Source organism: Pyrgilauda ruficollis, unplaced genomic scaffold, assembly GCF_017590135.1.
Source record: "Pyrgilauda ruficollis isolate IOZ18807 unplaced genomic scaffold, ASM1759013v1 scaffold2, whole genome shotgun sequence".
In the NCBI taxonomy this organism is placed as follows: Eukaryota; Metazoa; Chordata; class Aves; order Passeriformes; family Passeridae; genus Pyrgilauda; species Pyrgilauda ruficollis.
Window position 1 is genome coordinate 27,586,270 of NW_024519206.1, and position 9,730 is coordinate 27,595,999.

The following is a 9,730-nucleotide window of genomic DNA, read 5'->3' on the forward strand; positions in this document are numbered from 1 at the left end:
GGCAAAATGAAGGGCTGAGTGTAACAAACATTTCAAGTGTCACTGCCAGTACTACACTTTTGTGATTAAGTCAAGTTGCATATTTTCAATTTGTTCCCCTATTATTCCTTTTCTATTCAGTCAAAGAGGCTGAAGCAAGAAGAAACACAGCTTACTCCCTTGTAAAGGAATAGGGGGATTATCTAACCTTCCTCTCTTTGTATTAAGACATCATTTACATTATGAGTTTGCCTAAAGTCACAGAAGGGGCAGACAGATACTTTGCCTGCTGGTTGCTTTGGTCATATAATAAGCATGGACAAAAAAGTCCCATCATGAAGCTGTTGTACAGTCACTGCTGCACCATAGAAGATGTCACCAATCTACTAAGGGTCAAGGAAACAATTATTGTGGGGTACAGAGACTTAGTAAACAGCAAACTTCAAGGATGAACCAAATTTGTGCATCTCAGCAGAGAACTGCTATTAAGATGTAATATCAATTAAGGTGCAACATTTTCTTAAGTTCCCTTCCCTCAGTGTTACTATTTATCAGTATTAAAAAGGCAATTTATACTTCTCAGTTCTCTAGACCAGAGAGCATATCTTACCAGCAGGAAAGATTAGACTGTCCATCACAACAACCTGTCCTTTCCCTGTTCTTATATTATCAAAACCTAGTGAGATTAAAACCATAAGAAACTGAATGAAACACATTCATTTGCTTCAAATTCATGGACTTAAAGTGAGATTACTATACACCTGTTATTACCTTTACCAGAAAAAGCAAAATCACAGCAATTCCCTCATCTGTAGTGAGAGGGTTTGAGAAACATTATATGTGTTTGTTGAAAGAACTGGTAACATAAAATGTCTTCTCTGAAGAAGTTTTAAGCAGCTTTCCTTTCCACAGGACTCTTACCCATCACCTCCCATGCATGCCAGTCAGCAAAAGGGTCCGAAGGTAAGGGATATTTCAACATGCTTCACTGCTCCACACACCATCACTCAAAAAAAAAAAAAAAAAAAACCAAAAAAAAAAAAAACCCAACCTATTATGACTAAGACTCAACACTGCAGCTTTACTATATCAATTCCACACGTTCAATCATACTGATCTCAATTATACATGAGCAAGGTGCTTCTAGACTCATTGCTGGTAAGCCCCTTCCTAGGTCTGAAAACCTGAAAAAGTCAGTGCATTGTGCAGCCACCTCATGATTGTTCTCCAGTCTAATACTCCTGGTTTTCATTTGCTTCTAACTGCATCCATCAGGCCAGCTGCAAATCCCCTAGGACCAGAACTATTTCTCCTGTGACAGAGTCCTCCTTGCCAATTAGTAGAACTGATTTATTTGGAAAAAGATCTTTGTGCTTTCCTTGGCGTTGAATCAACATTATAAAGTCCAAAAAAATTTTAAAGTAAATACATCAGCATTTCCAGCTAGCTCAACACAACTGTGGCCTTTTCAAGGCAATACTGAGCACTCTCAAGGGATTTGGATCTGTCCACGAGCAAAATTTTGTGACTTTGTTCCAAGTGGTGTCCAGTAAATCACAACCACCTGTGCCCCAGGTGAGCTAGCTGTTAATTTAGCCAGCACAAGCTCACCAAAGCTGCAAAATTCCCTGGAGTATCCCAACTCCATGACAGTGGAAGCAGCCTAAGAGACAAAGGAAAGAATAAATGGCTGCACAGGGAAAAATGCTATGGGGAGCTCTCTGTGGCACTCTGTGTCAGAGCCCAGGTACCCCCCACTGATTTTGTCTGTACTATCAATAAGATTATCTAAGTCTTTCTGGAATTATGCTCAAAAGCAGTGAAGTGGCCCTTCCAAGCTCAGAACTATATAGGGAAGGCCCTCTAGGATGTCCTCATCTTTTTGTACAGCTTCCACAGACCACACTCCGACACAAAACCCTATTAACATACAATGGAAGGAATTTAGGGGTGCATTTTTCTTAGAAGCCTTGACTAGACAACCTTTATCATTCCTAGTCAAAAACACCTTTCTTCTACTCACTAAAATCCCCTGCTACTTAAAAAGCAGAACTGCCTCAGGACAGATGTGTCCCTACAAAGAAACTGCAGAAGACAAATTTGGTGTCCATCCCTTCACTGATGAGTCACGTCCTCAGGGGTGACAGCCAAACACAGAGAAATTAAAAGCTTTCACAGCTCAGAGAACAGTGTGAAAAAGCAGAAAGTGAAAGAATGGAGGGCTGAAAATATTCACTCCACAAAAAGGTGATTTTTAAACTCTCTGCTTTGCCCATGTTAATCAGCAGCACGAAAAGTTGTATACTCAGATCTATGTTCCAGCAAAGAGAAAAAGGTTCAATAAATACAACAACCACAAAACTGCTGAGGACAGGTAGCCATAATTCTTTTTACAGCCTTAATCTGCTAACTGATAAAGTGTACGACTATTTGTGGTTCATTTTCCTGCCCATTTTAATAGGGAGAACAGTAGTTAAACATCCTTATGAAACTCTTCGGCAGCTTTAGACTGGAGGAGCTGGGGACTGAGAGAAGCCAGACCTTCAAGTTTCATAAATTGGAGCTGGGTGAGGATCTACTCCTGTGCTGCTGTGACTTTTTTTTTACAGGGTAAGGATCTAGACAACATCTAAATCTTTGGTGTTTCTGTACCACATAAGACAAAAATGACTTTTGCTTTGCCCATCTCCCCTCAGCACCTTCTCCACCAGCCTTAGGCCTGGTAGTCCATACCGGAGGCTCTGTTAGAAATCATCTTTGGTGGAAGCAAGCAGATCTTGCAGCAATCATATTGAAGTTGATTGCTGCTGTTGTGCATCAGCACAGCATTAACCCAAGTTGCCACTCCCCCACACAAAAAGGAGTTCACTGCCTTTTGCAGGACACTGAGCTCTAGATTTCACTGTAGGTGTAACAGCAGTTCTCCTTTGAAGCTGTTTCTATAACTCAGTCAAGACCTCATCCCATTGATGATTCATTGGTAGCAATCAGCAGACCAGAAGTACCAAAACGAATTCCTCAGCCTTGGTCGCACTTTCTAAAGGGACCACTGCTAAAACGTGTACCTTTGTCATTATGAGATTGTCTTTCAGTACTGGTATAGGTAGATGTATTGCTGAAAACCATTTTTCAGTGAAGAATTCATTTCACCAAACAGACAAAGGCAGGTACTACAGAATTTAGCTTATTTAAAAAAAAATAAATAAAAAAACCCACTGAACAATAGGAGAATGGTTTTATCCTGGCAGGATTCAGCAAATGATATGTTACTCACTGCAATACATATAATAGCTCAAGCCAAGCACAAACAGAAACAAGGTGACAAGGCCAAGAAAAGATCCTAGTATAAGTTCATGGGGAGCTTTTAGGCAGCAGGGGGGCACATATGACCTTAATAAAGAAACAGAGATGCTGATTAACACAAAAACACCTCTCTAAATTCACAACAGCGTCAAATCTAATGACCAAAGGCAATGCCATAGCATCAATCCACATCAAATTGCAAATAGCCAGAACACAGGAAAAAAATCAGACCTTAAAGGACACATGCTAAGGGTATACCAAAATTTATCACTTATCCTATCTGCCCATCCAAAATTTTTCAGCAGCAACCACCACAGTAGTCATTCTTCCTGTTAAAGTATACAGGAAATGACAGAAGTAAAACAAAACAAAACAAAACCAAAAAAAAAATTTCCAGGAAAATATATTCCTAAAAGAAATCCAGCAGGGAATAGGAAAAAAGTAAATGCCATCCATCCCTCTTCACAGAGTTAGACTTGATGATCCTTGTGGATTGCTTCCAACTTAGAATATTCTGCAATCCTTATTAAAACCAGTTTCCCTGAACAGATGTTAATGGACAATAATCAAGTAATTTAATTCTTACAGACTTCAGCTGTTCAATCCTAATCAAATATACTTACAGCAAGGTAAGGAAAAACAAACACTGTGTTGTGACAGACATCCATCCATAGCACTTTCCTGGTCAGGTTAACAGCCGGACAACCAGCAAAAAAAAACAGCTGGAAGGTAGCCAGGCTTGTTATCCTGCAGCAAAGCTGCTGTAATTTAGCTGGCACCTAGAGAAATCTGCAAGATTTGAGACACCTGAGAGACCACAGATATTTTGTGACAAAAGAGGAGAAAAATCCCAGTTTCTCCAGTGATGAATGGCAGGGGCAGGAAAGTGGTGCAAACACCTGCAGATATCAGCAGTTCTGCAGTCACCAGCCCCCTTCTGTGGGAGTCACAAATTAATCCACAAGGAACCCATGTGCAGGAGCAGTGGATCCAACCTAAGCTCTCCAGTTCTGAAATGAACTCTAAATGACTAATTAAAGGCCAAATAATATTCTCATTACTCACATTGCCCAGTATCTCGCACCATGATTGGTCCCTTTGGCTTCAATTAGTTGCTATCCTGATGGGTGCCAACTAAATAGCAGATAAATGCCCAATCTTAGCAAATTCTGAAAAACTGCCTTGCTGAGTGAGTTTTCCTTCCAGGTGCATGTCTGCCCTCAGTTACCTCATTCAAGGTGAGCAACCCAGAGATTTCAAAGGTCTCAATGATACCATTCTTGTTTAAGAAATCTGCTTTTTCCTGGAGACAAACCTTATGAATCATCCCTGTATCTGCCTTGGCATGACCTGGGGAACAACTGGTTCAAGTACAGCCTCACCAGAGGGGCTGCAAAGTTCATGGAGCACCTTTTCTCACCTCCTGAGAAGGTACCTTTTTTAAAAGCCCACACTGCTAACAAACAGCCACATTCAGACTGTGACCTGGGAGAGTACACTGGAGAAATCAGTTTCTTATGTTTCACTTTTAAATTTTAAGAAAGGGATAAAAGCCATAATGTCAATTATACTGCAGAGCCTGCTCAAAAGCCTACAAAATGTTTCAAAGAGGCATTTTAGAGCTACTTATCTTATATATACACCTTCTGCACAGGGTTGTGTGAATGTCAAACACAGCCCAAAACAAAAAATACCTAAGGTATTTATAAACTCCCAAGAAGGAAAATTCTTGAGAATCATCTGTTATTTTTAATTTTGTAGCTTTTTGAGTAACTTCAGAAAAAGAGCAAAGAAGTTTCATTTTTTAATGGCTTCTTGTAGCTTCTGTTGAACACAAACCAGATGCTTTGTGTTTCTTGTGCAGCCATTCCAGCTTGCACTGGAATGAGACACTGGCTTGCATTCTTTTTATACCCAAATAGCCTCATTTGTGTGTAGCACTGGTCTTATTCCACAGCAAGAACAAATTGACATGCTATTCCAGAAAATAGAATGTCTTTCAATTTCATGGGGAAAAAAAAAACAAATTCTTTTTAGACTTTTCTCCTCCTCCACCCCCTCCTCAATAGAAAGAGAAGTTTTCCTATGAGCCCTGTGAGCACAGACCACCAGAGGATTGCTTGGAGAGCAAGCCAGGGAGCAGCAGCACCATGGAAAAAAAAATAATTTTTTAATGAAAAGTTCCCCTTTTCATCTGTAACTTCAAACTGTATCAATCACTCAATTTGATTTTGTCACTTTATATGACTTTGCTAAACAGGGTGGATCCTTTCAGTGCCAGGGTAGCCAGGATGACCCTGCAGGTCCCAGTAAAGTTCCAGAAAACACCTGTAAAGCAGAGGGCCAGGCACACTCCCCAGAGCTCCCATGGTGACCTGGGGGTCACACAGAGCTCATTTCCTCATTTCCAGCTTTGCTGCTGGGCTTATTTGACAGTTGGGTAAGAGGATTTGTCTCCCTTGTGGTAAGTAGGGAAGGTACACAGGAGCTCAAATTGCAGAAATTTTGAATATCTCATGAGCTCTTTTCCAGCTTCAGCCCGAGCCAGCTGTCAGACAAGCAGCAGGTGCCTTTGCTAGCAAGATGTAGGGGAATGAGAGAAAGTGACCAAATGAAATAAGAGAAAAACTGATTTGGCTTACCCTCTCGTGTTCCTTCCTCACGTTTTCCCCAGCTGCAGGCTCAGGGTTAGAGGTTCAATTGGCTACAAACCAGGAACAGCAGCCCTGCTCACCTGCCCCACCTTTAAGCCAGCAGCTTTTCTGCTTTTTTTTTTTTATATGACTGAGCCAGCAGATGAAATCTGCCAGTGAAGGTGAAGAAATCAAATTAGTGGTTCCACCTGGGCTAAAGGAGCACAGCTGATGGAAATGTGATGTAAGTGTAGGTACATCTGCAAAAGACTATCAGAAGGGTGGGAAAACACAAGTTATTCAAAGCATGAACCAGGCACTTGCTAAGCAGCCAGCTGTGGAAATAAATGGACCCATCTTGACTCACAGCCATTTATAATCGTAGACAAGAATGAAAGTCCTATTACTTTTGAAGCCTGTAGCCATTTTATCATGCCAAACCTCATAACTTTTCAACAAAAAACCTGCCAACTGGCCCCTTTCCTCGGCTGTTCTCACCCAAACCCCTGAACCCTGGACTGTGCATGCACAGCTCGGTTCAGAGCAGTAAGACCTGAACAGCCCTGGCAATGACAGAACATCCTCCTAATCCACAGAGGACTCTGGATGACCCAAGAAAGCTCATAAAACACTACAAATGTAGCAGATTTTCCTAATTAAATAGAGACCATCAAAACTCCTTTAAGTTTTTAAAGAAATGTTAGTGTTTATAAAGGGAAGCTGATGCTGTTCAAATGGCTCCTGAGAGGACCATACCAACAGCAAGTTTGCAGCATCTAGAGTATGTTTGTCTACCAGATATTTGGCAATATATCTATGTACACTTATTAAAAATGAAAACGTATACAAACCTTGGCAGTCTAGACACCCACCATGGATTTAACACATGCTGTTCCTAAGTCTATTTATTTTCTCACATGCCTAGAGCAAGCCCAGAAGGCCTCAAGCAAAACCTTCTAGGGTGCAATACCACTGCCACAGGCAGAGGTAGAAAATAAATGACTTCAGGTGCTTTGGGAACATCAGCGGTACTGCAGGCAGAGAGGCAGGCAGTGGAAAATAAATACAGCTAAACAGTGGGAAATAGATTCCTCTTGCTCCTTCTGGCTTCCCACTGGGGAAGTGGATGGCAAATACAAGCCTGGAAAGGCTCCCACAGTCATCAGTGGCCATAAATGAAGAAACTAGCCCTTTTCCTTCTAAATTCTTCAGCTCACAAAGTTAACACTGTGAAAAAGAGATCCCCTGAGCTGGGGACAAATCCTGCACTGCTTCCATGCTGAAAAAGTGTTAACTGAGCTGGGGACAAATCCTGCCCCCTGAGCTGGGGACAAATCCTGCACTGCTTCCATGGCCAGGACATGGACTACCTGAGAGCAGCCAGCTCCAGGGCCAAAACTATTTGGTCACTAGGGAAAAGTAAGGTATCAAGTTAAGAATTCTGTGAGTTGCAAAGCAAATGCAAAGGGGACTGGTGGCTTATAGACCCTTTAAAAGCAGCCAGAGTTAGAGGCATTGACATTCTGTAGGTAGGAGAAAGGCAGCACCTATTCCCACCTTGTTTTCTGGGATCTCCTCTCAGAGGGGGATTTCATTTATCCTGCTAGACTTCATCCACAAAGAATTCCTGGGGAGAGCTTGTGATCTCAGCTAGTCTGGACTGCAACACTTGATATTTCAGCAAGTGGGCAGCAGATGGTTTTCAGAGGGGCTGACAGCTCCTGAGTATCCATCACACGCAGGCTGGCACCAGCCATGCAGCCAGAGCTGTGCAAACTCCAGCAAGACTCAAATTATCATGTGCCTGCCACACACACAGGCTTCTGGAGCATGGTCAGGGGTGGGAGACTCTGGGTGAGAGCAGGTGCTGAGGGGCTGGTGTGGTCCTGGTGGAAGCATTGCCTCCACCTGGTGCTTCTTATTTGCTGACGGTGGTCTCCAGTAAGAAAGATCCCAAACAAAATGGAGCTCAATTCTTCTTAGAGCTGGACATGAGGAAAAAGGCCACCTTCCTGATCTGTCCATGGGCCTCTTATTACAGAGGTGGCTGCAGCAGTTTGTGCATTTGCTGTAGGCACTGATTGGGAACAACCAAGTTGGGTTGCTTGCAGCTGCACCCCTCCAACCTGCATTCTTTGGGATTAAAATTCAAGTTCCCAGAACTGACCTGGTACTTCTACCTGTTCTGGTGTTTAGAAGATGCAAATTCTCTTTGTCAAGCCTTTTCAACCTCTTTTTAATCACATACAACTTAAAGATATTAAGAATGCTTCCCTTTCTTCCACATACACTTTTCCAGCAAAGTATTTCCAGCTCAGTGAACATACCGCACCTAAGAACAGTTAAACTGCTCTAACTCCATGTTAATCTGCCAAAATGCCCCATATCAAAGGCTCTATGAGTCCATTAAGTACCACAAAATAAAGAACAGCTTTTGAGCACTGCTAGCAGTATGAAAACGCATGAAGAGAAACCTGTGTGTGACTATAGTACTACCCACCCACCTGAGCATCCAACACCATGCCAGGGCTTACTGTTCCCAAATATTCAAAGACTTTTGTCTCTTCAGGCTTTTTACTTCAGGTAGTCCCCATGGGAAATTTAACCACATTTTAGAAAGAAAGAGAGAAAACTCTTCAGGCCTTAGAAAATAGTCCCACATAGACCATAAATCTCAGAGTAAAGGTTAAAAAGAACCCATTTGGCTGTCCCCTTCAAACCTCATACCAGGTTGGAGCTGCCAGCCCTCTCACAAACCATCAGCAGAGAACCACCAGCAAGAGCTGCAATGTGTTGTAGAGCTGGCACAAACAACAGAAAGACAAAAGCAAATACATGAACATCCCTCGATTTCATCCCACGCTCCTAAGGTCTTTGGGAGAATCACTGAAGGAAAGGACACCAGCCTCCATTAAGACCATAAGTGAATTAAAAAGTTATGAATTGTATTTGATTTTTAGCCTTCTTTAAGGAGAGACTTTTGAAGTAGCACTGTAAAAACATAGTGAGGAATTTTAAAAAGTAGCAGTTTGCATTATTAACATGAATGAATTATAAAACACGAGATTTACTTTTAACTTCTGTGCTCTTTCATTATTAACTTTGCTGTATGCTGCGCTTGGCATAGCCTCATGTAGAAATATGCTGAAGTAATCTAATATGAAGATGAAAAAGGTTTGGATGGTTAGGGCAAGTCACATCCATCTGTAGAAAAAATCTTTTGCAATCTTTTGCAATCTTTTTGACAACTAGGAATGAAAGAACATCCTGGTGTCTGTTCTTACCTGAAGATCTCAGAGCAAGTGAGGACCTAGCAAGGTTCAGGGAGGACTGACCCTAAGTCAGAGGAGCTCAGAACAGTATAATCCATCCACTTAGGAGCAGCCAGACACACCTTTACTCAGAGCAAGGTACAGCAGCCGGGCTTGAAAAATGGGTGTCTGCATGGGAAAAGTGTTAGATAGGAAAAGCACCATGTCTGGAGTCATCTGGGAGCACTCAATAGTTGCATGCCCTTGCTTCCAAACTGGCTCTGACTCCAGGTGCTCTCTGCCAGTGGTAGGTGGCAGGCTGGCACCCTCCAGAACCTGGCAGATCACATCACAAGCTCTGCAGTAAATCAGCCATCGGGCATCATGCTGTCAGAGCCTGCTTCTTCCAGCTCAGAAGTTGCCCTCAGCTTTGGAGCAGGGTCAGCTGCTGGAAGACTGGGGCTTCCCACATGCAGCGGCACAGAGAGACAGCGGGAGGACATCCTACAGGGCACGAGTGAGGGAGACCTTCTGTAACTGAGAAAAACAAAGCTCCACTGCACC